General features: G+C 39.5%; 1 non-coding gene across 1 annotated transcript; it reads left to right on the top strand.

Moving 5' to 3' along the window:
* The first annotated feature begins 7,448 nt into the window (after positions 1-7,448).
* LOC145629750 (small nucleolar RNA R71) lies at positions 7,449-7,554 on the top strand. Its single transcript, XR_014111899.1, has one exon. It is a non-coding gene; the product is annotated as a small nucleolar RNA R71 (small nucleolar RNA).
* The last annotated feature ends 3,601 nt before the right edge of the window (positions 7,555-11,155 follow it).

Genomic DNA, 11,155 nt, shown 5'->3' with positions numbered 1-11,155 from the left:
GCAACTATTCCAGTTGCGCGCGAAAGGTTCGCGCAATCTTAGTTCTTGCGCGCACCACCAGATCATAAAACTGTGAACCCGGCCTTTTTTGTTTGAACGAAGTTGCAACTTCTACTTACGATAAAAGGAGGGCGTTTCGTGAATATAAACATGTACTCGAAAAATATAAAAATTAAACTTTGATTAAATTCCTTTAAAACAAAGTATGATTAATTATATCATTTAATTTCTACTTAAGGAGTTAAAGAAAAAATAAAAATAAAAATAGAATTAGAACTAGGCAATGACCTGATTTCGTGATACGAATACATAGGCAATCTATATGGTTCGGTCATATAAAAATATCAAAACATAAAGGTAATTTTTATTTCATTCAAATTAAAAAAAAAGGGGAGACATTGTTGAACTAGATCATAAATAAAGAAAAGGGGCATAGTAGTGATTACACTTTATTTTTTTTTTTTTAAAAAAAAAAAAAAAGAGAGAAATTGTGTAACACTCTAAGGCTTCACTATATCCTCAATTGACGCGGATGATGGAGGAGTAGTTTCCATCGTAGTATTTTCATAAACCTTAGAGGTTTCTCCTACAGTCTTCTTCTTGACCCATACATTGTTCTTCAATTTAGGAATAAGAGCCTTTTTAATCGTTTTTCCCTTCTCCGAAGCTTTTGTTAGAGTCCTCTTTCGAGTTTGTTGCGAAGGTTCCTTGATTATCACACCTTTTTGTGCGGGTTTGGAGGGAGCTTTCCTTTTGTATTCCTTCGAACGCGCCTTAGGAGATGAGAAGTCCAATTTTCTTCTCACTCCTTTGTTTTGGCCACTAGGAGGGGTAGTGGTGGCCGAATGCATTAAAGGCTTGGGTGGATTGCGAGCCGTGGCAGTTTGATATTGAGACCGGGCCTTGTTTAATTTGCCCATATCCGCCGCATTCATCCTAGCCCGTATTGTCTCATTACCCTGTAAGGAAAAATGTAAGTAGTGCTAGATAGGCCTAAAATCCTGATGTAAGGGCAATTGAGACTACTCCCAACCATACTATTTATGTTCCACCAAGGAATCACAAAGCGTATGTTAGGAACCCCGTGACAGAAAAACGACGTCCATTCTCTTCATTCTTGTTCTTGTAAAGGATTTAACGTCTAGGGAATGTTCGTACTCTATTAGCCTTGATATTTTGTGGCTAATCAACTATTTTCAAACGCTCCATGAGCCACATCTGAAAAATAAAAAAAAAAAATTAGTTTTTACACGAGTAGGTGGCGCTCACATCAGAATAAGTTGCGCGCGCCATCCGCGCGCAGCGCAGAAGATTGCGCTGGACATACCAGCGCAACTTCATGGCTTGCGCTCCAAAAACGACGAAAAAAATAACTTACGTGTAATAGGAGTGGACTTCCCGTGAAATCATTTTCGTTAGGGTCTCCTCTAAGGCGATTCAAGCATAAAATGGTTTCTGCCAAAGCCAAAGGAGCGGGTGAATGACATTCCTCTATTTGCTCTACTACGGACACCATGAAATATTCTCCATATTCTTTGCCTGTCCTAAGTAAACAATTGAAAACAAGACAATAGCATAAAGCACGAATTTTAAAGCGTTGTTTGGTCATGTTGTCACGAGGGGCAACAAAATGTTCAATAAATTGAATTAAATTCACGCCTTCTTCAGTTTCAGTATTTGTAATATCATAGTCGGAGAAGCCGAAAAATCTTTGGAATATAGGTTTGGGATCCGACAATGGGGGCGAATAAGTCACAGGGAGAGTATTTGTAGGGAAGCCCAGCAAGGCCTCAAACTCACAAGGAAGGGGAATAATTTCGTCCCCTTTAAATAAAAAAAGATGGTGGTTGGAATCCCAATGGTTAACTAGGGCATGAAGGAAATAAAAATTAGTCACTAATTGCATATAATTCAATAGAGGGTCTAGGTGATAAATTTTGGAAGCTAGTTTTCCTCGTTTAAAAGGGAGGTAACCCATTGCTTCAAACGCTGTTCAAAGGTCTTCACCATTGTTCAATGTAGTAAAAAAAAAAAAAAAAAAAAAAAGAAAAGAAAAAGAGAGAGAGAGAGAGTAAGAATTTAGAGAGATTATTCTTTTTAGTTCTTATAATATTACTAAGCGAATGAATGCGAGATGATAAAAAAACCTACACAAAAATAGACCCAAGAGAGGCATATTTTTGGGCCAACCATAATGCCCCTTGAAGTTATCTTGGTGCCAAGGGGCAAGAGGAGTTAATTGCTCGGGCAAGGTAAGCTCAAATGGATGGTTAGGGTGCACCTAGGGGTAATTAGGGTAACCCCTATAGTCACACCCTCCAGAAGCACAGTATTCGTAGTTACCACGCTCGTTCGGGTAAGGGCTCGGTAAAGGGCTCTAAAGGCCCTTGCCAATTACGATGCCCATGCGAAGGTATAGGACCTTGATGGGGCGGAAAGTAAGGGTAGTTAACCGGGGGAGTGATGCTCCCTCGGTTAACCTCCGCATCACAAAATTGTTGTTGTTGAATGAACATACCTTGTTGCATTTCGAAAATACCTCGTATTTGGGAGTAGAGGGCCTTTAAATATTGGTTATACATGCCCTCCAAGCGGATTTGTAACCCACTCATTTGGTTAGTCAGGGCCTCCAAGTCGGAGCTAGCAAATTGAGGTTGTTGCATTTGCCCTTGATGTTGTTGTTGTTGTTGTTGTTGTTGATGTTGTTCTTCCTCAACTTCTTATTCTTCTTCTTCCTCATCGGAGTCAAAGAAGGGGCGACGGAAGATCTTGGGGACATGCCACACATTAGGGGTGTCCGTCTGGTGGAGAGATGTCAAAGATGGGTTGGGAAGGTAGCACCAATGCTTGTTATCCCGAAGCCACTCATAATGCTTGGAGATAAATTGAATTTGCCCCAATTGTTTCATATCAAGGTACACGGAGTCGGCATCTACAACCGGCTTGCAATAAGGCAAATGATGATCAAGGTGGAGGTTGGTCAAGAGCCTAGTGACCATTCCCCCACAAGGAATCTCCCCGGTGCCCCGGTCTTGCAAGGCTACACAATAAGTGGCAAAGATCTACCCCAAGTTCAACCGGCCACGATATTCTCCTCTAGTGGCCAACCATAGAATTTTGAGCTCCAATTTTCTCATCTTGCCCAACTCTTGTTTAGGGAAAACCGAGTACCCCAAAAGACGGTGAACAACACGAAGACAAGGTTGGTAGACATTACTAATCTTGGCCCGCTTGGTGACAAACTCACCACCTCCGGAGATATCGCCCCACCAAGAATCCTGATCATACTCCTCAAAAATATAAGGCTCTAGATCCAAGATGTCACCATGAGGATCAAAATCTAGAGCGGCATTGAATTGCTCTAAGGAGTGGTCGAAGAAGTTGTTGAAAATTTGGAATTGAACTCTATATTGACCTTCTACGGGAACTATCTCAACCGAAGCAAAGAACTCGAGAGTGGGCTCAACATAGGTGCGGTAGCTATGGGAGATGAATGTGCCCATCCGAAGGTTGATCAACAACTCCCTTACATCCTCATTAATCCCCAATGCGGACATGTCGGGTTGGAAGTAGTGTCTTGTGGGTTTGAGGGAGCGGTTTTCTTTTAATTTATGGTACCGGTTCTTTTGTTTTTTATCGTGGAATTTTCTTTTGGGTGGTGGAGTAGGGTTGCGTGTTTGGGAAGTGGATGTGCTTGGGGTAGGTTCATTAGTGGAGGTGTTTGTTTAGTGTTTCTTGACAAGGTTTTTGAGGACTCTCGACATGATGAACTTCAAGTGCAAGGATCACAAAAAACCAATCACAAAATTCCCACAACAATCCGCAAAATCTCCAACCAAGAACTTCAATATCCACAAATCACAATTCCAATCTAAATTACCAAACAACACCAAACAACCAACAATTTTTTCCCACACAATCAACAATCACAAGAAGAACCATCAATACCACAATAGCACCTTACTACCCAAACTACCAAAATTCAAATTCCAAAATTCTCAACAAATTGCTCACAAATGCTACAAAATCAACAAACAACACAATGTGAGGTAAAATCAAATGACAAACAACTTAAATAATCAACCAAAAACCAATATCAATCATTAAAATCATCAAAGTTGGTACTACAACTATTCATGCTTATGAACAAATCAAAACTTGCAAATATATGACATAATTGAGCAATTAAAAGCTAGAGAAGATGATTATACCATATATGAAGCAAGATTGAACCACTTTTAACCACCAATTTCCGCCAAATAGAAAAAACCCCAAATTATACCCAAGTATGGATGAGAGAGATTGGAGGTTTAATTTGATGAAAGTAGTATGAATTTGATGATTTGGATGAAAATGTAGAAGGTTTTAGTGAATTTGGAGTGAAAATTTGAGTGATTTGAGTTGAAATTTTGATGAGTTGTTGAGGTGAGCGGTGCAGTCTTAAGGGTTTGAGGATGATGGGGGTCGAAGCTATGAAGGAGGAATAAGGGGAAATGGAGAAGAAAGGAAGGAAGGAAGATAAGGGGGGGAAGGGGCTGATGCGCGCCCGCACCAGCCAGGTGCGCGGCCGCACCAAGTGCGTGCGCGCCCGCACCTGAGCCCAGCCAAGCTCTCTCTCTTTTTTTTTAAGTTCTTGGTGCATTCATTGGTGGGTACACGAATAATGATGATGATAAACACCAACATAGGCAGTACCAAAATCCTGTTTTAGTGGGTTCAAAACTAGAATTTAATGAACCCACCATAAAAACTCACCAAGAGCAAACTTCCTTCAACTTTAAAGCACAAAATCCCTAGCTAACTTACCTCACCAAGATTCTTACCCTTTTACCTCAAATTTCGATAAAATCGAGTATAATCACATCAAAAACCGCAAAACACCTTCCCATTATTCATGCTCACTTAATGAAATCCAATCCCAAAAATGCAACCTACAAATCCAATCAAGTAGAAAAGTTAAAGGAAAGAAAATAAAAGAAGGAAAAATAAGAGAAATTCAAAAATCAAAAAGAAAAGTTAGAAATCTCCGGGTTGCCTCCCGGGAAGCGCTTGCTTATGGTCCTAAGCTCTACCCTTCCTCCAAATCATGGAGGGTCAAAGAACACCACCTTATTCAAGGTAGTGGAAAGAGAAAATTCTTTTTCAAGTTCTAGCAACCTCTTGTTGTTGCTTGATGAAACTTCCTTCAAAGACTTTTCAATTGCAAATTTTTCTTTCCGTAACTACTTTCTCTCTCTCTTCTTCATAGAATCACGAGCTTTTTTCTTTGGCTTGTTGCTTATTGTATATGGTTCCTCACCATCCATACTCATGGAAACATCCCCTCCATCTTGAGGATAGAGCTCAAACTAATGAGGGATTTTAACTTCCTCCTTGTCCATATGCTTGGGAATCATCATTTTCTCTTCACTAACCTTCTTGCCATCAAAACTTGAAAGAACATCTTCACAATTCTGAAGAGCATCGTTAATTGAAGAATTAATCATGCACACATTATCAATAGAGAGAGGGGAATTAGCACACATAATTCCTTGAACAAGAGACAAAGACTCATGCATTGGTTTCAACTCAAAGCTTTCCTCTTTCATACCAATTCTCAAGGTAATACGGCCTCCTTTCATATCTATTAAGGCTCCCGAAGTGGCTAAGAAAGGTCTTCCTAAAATGATAGGGATATGGTCATCTTCCGCAATTTCAAGCACAATGAAATCAACGGGAATAGTGAACCCTCCTATCTTAAGAGGAACATCCTCAACTCTCCCCTTTGGAATCATAATAGTCCGATCGGCCAATTGAAGGGTTATGTGAGATGGGAGTAGCTCACCTATCTCGAGTTTCTTGAAAATGGAATAAGGCATGACGCTCACACTAGCTCCAAGATCACAAAAGGCATTATTAAACATTTTCCTTTTGATCTCACATGGAATAGAGAAGTTTCCCGGATCCTCCATCTTCTTGGGCAACTCATTATGAATCAAAGCATCACCACAACTCCCAACTTCAACCGAATCAACTTCATTGCACATTCTCTTCCCACTCAAAATCTCCTTAAGGAACTTAGAGTACCTAGGCATTTGGGTAATTGCATCGGTGAAGGGGATAGAAAGGTGAACTTCCTTGAGCATAGCAATAAACTTTCCAAATTGCTCATCAATTTTGTGCCTCAAGAACTTTTGTGGGTATGGAAGGTCGGGTCTCCGCACTTCCTCACGCTCTTTCTCACTACTCTTTTTTTTCTCTTGCACCTCCTCATAACTCACACTCTTAGACTCAACCTTCTCAACTTCCACTCTTGGGTCACTCCTCTCCTCATCCTCCTCAATGGACCTATAAGCTCCCTCATTAAGAACTCTCCCACTCCTAGTGGTGATAGAATAAACGAGTTTCTTAGGTTCCACTCCTTGAGAAGGCAAAGAGGATGGACTAGCACAATCCTTTAGAGTGTTGGCTAGAATTTGTGTCTCAAGCATTTTGTTATGAGTCATCATCTCATTAAATTTCTTGTCACTCACCGCCATATATGAGTTGATGATCTTGGTTTGGTTATCAATCATTTCTCGAAATTTGTCTTAAATGATGATGGTTGGGAATAAGAATTTTCACCATTGCCTTGAGGCTTTGAAGCAAAACCGGGTGGGGGTCCCCTTTGGTAGTTATTTTGAAAACTTCCCCGATTTTGGTTGTTGTTCCAATTGCCACGGCCTTGACTATTGCCACCATTATGGTAATGATTACCAAAGCCTTAAGATTGACTTTGGTTACCATACCCATGGCTCGGGTTTTTATTACTATAGCTTTGGTTGTTATAGTTACCTCGAAAACCTTGGTTTCCTTGGTTCTTATAGCCTCCATTGTTGTAGTTATTGAAACCACCTTGGGAGTGAGAATTCCTATTACTAAAATTCTTAGGTCCATCAAACCTTTAACCACCATTGGCATCCACAAAGTTCACATGTTCACATTCATTAATTTCAACATCATCACATCCATCAACAAAAGTTTGAGAACACATGGAAGAATCATGATGATAAGATCCACAAGAATCACAAAATAGACAACCACTGTGCATGTTATTGGAAGTAGAAGGAGAAGAGTTATAAAGTGTACCTCTCCCTTAAGATTGGGAGGGAAGACTCAATGAATTTTTAGAAAAACTCTCAAGCTTTGCTTTGATCGACATCACTTCATTCCCTAGATTTGAAATTTGGGAGGACAAGTTGTTAATCGCATTGAGATGATCCACCGAATAAACCGTCGAGCCACTCTTGCTCGTAGACTCCCACTCTCCTTCTTGCCAATCTCTATAGTATCTCACCACATCCTCAATTATGTCAACTACCTCTTCTTCCGTCCTATTCATTATAGGACCTCCGGCTCCTCCATCTAGGCATGACTTGCCTTGAGCACTCAAGCCTCCATAGAAAATTTTTATCACTTGATAGGTAGGAATTCCACGATGTGGACACTCTCTTTGGTACTCCTTGTACCTCTCCCATGCTTCATAGAGATTCTAATTAGGCCTTTGTTTGAATACTTGGATCAAGGCTCTAGCCTCCGCCGTCTTCTTATGTGGGTAAAAGCGAGACAAGAAAGCTTTGGTGACTTCATCCCACGTCATAAGGGAATTTGGCTTAACATCTATATCAAACCACTCTAAGGCACGACCAATAAGAGAAAATGGAAACAACTTTAGCCGAATGAACTCTTAAAAAATGTCGTTCACCTTAATAGTATTACAATACTTCTCAAATTCCTTTAGATTATTCAACGGGCTCTCACTCTTGGCTCCACTAAATTGCCTCCTTTCTATTAAAGTAATCATGGCCGGTCTAATTTCAAAATCATTCGCCGGTGTTGTAGGTGGAGCAATGCTACTCTCAAACCTTTAAGCACCGGGAATTCCCAACTCCTTCAAAGCTACTCTTGGATTCTCTCCCATGGCTTGCTCTTCTTCTTCCTCAAACTCTTCTTCACTTGAGGAACTTAGGCTCAAAGACCGCTTGGCTACCCTTCTTAGTGAAAGACTTCTTTGTATTTCCGGATCCAAAGGAAATATGGTCCTATGCATGCAAAAACTCAAAAGAAATTGTTAGTAACGCGGCTACAAGTGTAGCCTAAAAGAAAGAAGAAAACTCTTTTTGTATTTTTGAATAAGATGGAATAGACTCAACAACAATACACAATCACAACACCATTCCCCGGCAATGGCGCCATTTTGATGAGGGTCAAGACTAGGTCATTGAAACTAACCCCTACCCAAGGCCAAACAAAATTTGTAATCTCTCAACACACCCTTACACAAGTGTAATGGCATGTTGAGGGTCGAACCACTAAGGAACGGTGGGCGATTATCTATTGCCTAAATTAAGCTACTCGAAATGATAGGGTGTATGTATGTAAACTAGGACAAGGATGACTAAATAACGAATTGAAATCAAGTATGTAAAACGCTAGGGCTAGGATCCACATTGCATGTAATCATAACGGATTTAACTAATTGGGAGGTCAAATTGATTAAGTCAAGCAATGTGAGGGAAAATAAATCATGCAACCAAGAGAGCATATCAAGCTATTCTCCTAGAGGTCTAACTAGCGTCAACTACGATAAACTCTAGCTAGGAAACATCACAAGACACCTCAATCGCTAATTGCAAGCCACAAATCAATGGTCCGTATCAATGCGAACTTACAATGCAATCTAGTTCAACAATCAAAGTTAGCTACTCTTAAATTAATCACACACATGCACATGATCATCAACTAATTTAATCACATAGTCAACTCCATCAATTTTCCCAATTAGCTTTACTCCATTACTCATACATGCTTCACTGTTGCCCTAGCAAGCTATCTACGCACTAGCCATTGAAATAAAAAAAAAAAAAAAAAAACACTAAGCAACAAATTCATCATGATCAAATCAAACAAGCTAAAATAAAACACAAATCAATCAAACTTGAACATTCAACAAATAATTCAAATCAAACTAAAGATCAAACTAAATAAAGACTGCATCAAAGAAAAGAAATCCTTACAAACTTGATCAAAAATCAAAGGAAATGGAGAAATCTTAAATCATCAACAATCCACCATGAAATTCTCTCTCTAAAAATCTAGAGTTTCTCTCTCTAAAAATCTCTCTCTAATTTTTGATCTAAAACTAATTCTAATTCTATTCTAATTCTCTCCTCCTTCAAATAGAAGGAAAAACTATATATAGGAAAGATACAAAAGAAGAGTTAGTTAGATCGTCCCAAAAGAAACCCCGGAAGGCGCGGTCGCAACAGAGGAGAGGTGCGGTCGCAACAGAGTAAAGGCGCGGCCGCGGGAAAAAGGATACGGAACAGGGGCCCTGCCAGGCGCGCCCGCGCCACCTAGGCGCGCGGCCGCACCCCCCTCGTGCGCGCCCGCACCTGGCAGCAGGGGAGCCCCCCCTCTTGTTCGTCTAAGCTCATCCTCGTGCGCTCGTCTTTATGATGATGATGAACACCAAGGTAGGCAGTCTTGAAAGGGCCATTTTGGTGGGTTCATGGCAAAGATGACGCCTCCACCGCATACGTTCATCGATCTCTTGACTTGCCCTTTGCGTTCCTTCAAACTTGAAGCTCCAAAAGGCGAACATGAGGCATCCAAATTGATTAGAAATATGAGAGGAAGGCTCGGGAATCCTTGGGAACACCATCATAACCTAAAATCAAACGAAAACAAACAAATAAAAGGGAAAAAGAACAAATAAAACAAAGAAATGCACAAAACAAGGAAACTAACTATGGAAAGCACAAACTAACGAAATAAAGAACAAAACTAAGGAAAACCTAAGGAAAACGGCTATAAAATAGCATGAAAATCATCCTAAAGGAGGCCAAATGAGTGCCATAAATGACACTCATCAAACACACAGAAAAATAACCTAAAACGCTGGCAGAATACTTGTGAACTTGTGCTTCCTAACCCCTCTTATCCTAAACACTCACCCCTTTGATACTTTGTTACTACGGTGGAGGTTCCCCAACAAGAAGGAATCCATAAGTGTTCTAAACGGAGATCTACCAAAGAGAAGTGGTAAATTTCCGAGCACTTAGTTAAATCACATTTATTTTCTTTGTTTAAAAGAACCTTAATTAATTAATTAGTGTTGTTTGATCACCTTTAAAATAATTAATTAATAAATTCCATATAGCATCTTTTGTTAAATAAACATTAGAATTGAATAAAATAATTGTTGGTTGATCGCTTAAGCCAAGGAAAATATTGTTTATTTTCTTGTTCTTTTCACGAATTTAATTAAATAATAAATACGACCTTACGATGTAATTCCTACATGAATTGACGTGTGTAGATAAAATCAAATAACATTGTTTTAGGTATCACGTTGCATATATTATTTGGTGATGAAATTGTGCAAAGGAAGAGCTAGTAGAGGCCGCAATTGGGCTAGGATCACGATTCCCCGCTAAAGGGAATGTTATCTTAGTACCCTCGCTCCCGAACTCATTTCTTGTTTATGTAGACCAATTTGGGCATGGGTAAACTTATAATTCATGCTAAATATCCCTTGAACTCTACTTGGGAGAAAGGCATGAACGAGGTTTATGGGTTTTCCTAAAACTCATTGGCGACTCCTACTTGTTCCTTACAAAAAATCGTGTATGATAGAATCATTTCTAATTCAAGGTCCCCCAAACAGTAGGGAATTCAAATCCTAATACACCCTAAAAAGTGTAAAGTCCTAGGCTTTTAAAGGGCCATGGGCATTTAAGGAGAGTACCCCTTAGACGGAATCAACCTCCTTACAATAGGTATAGAATTCACCAAAGGCTTGGGTTGAATCCTATAAATTTTCTATTAAGTTAGAAATAAACCTAAGACTTACAAGCATACTATTTACTATTAGATAGTAAAGGAATAATGTCTTGTAAGATAGCTACGACAAATCTAAATTCCTAATAATGGTTAGAGGCCATAAAAATCTGAGATAGACTTTATGTTTGAAAATCATGTTTGAAACTTGACTAATTTGCATAAATGGTGAAGGACCCATCGATTGCAAATAAGTTTTCAAGGAGAAAACTAACAAATGTGGAAATGTATATGCATACATAGCTAGATTGGATGAAAATGATACAATTAAATTTACGGAGTTGATTTTAATAAA

This window comes from Chenopodium album, chromosome 4 (assembly GCF_948465745.1).
Source record: "Chenopodium album chromosome 4, dcCheAlbu1.1, whole genome shotgun sequence".
Taxonomy (NCBI): Eukaryota; Viridiplantae; Streptophyta; class Magnoliopsida; order Caryophyllales; family Amaranthaceae; genus Chenopodium; species Chenopodium album.
The sequence above is the reverse complement of the archived record's forward strand: the minus strand, read 5'-3'. Positions and strand labels throughout refer to the sequence as shown.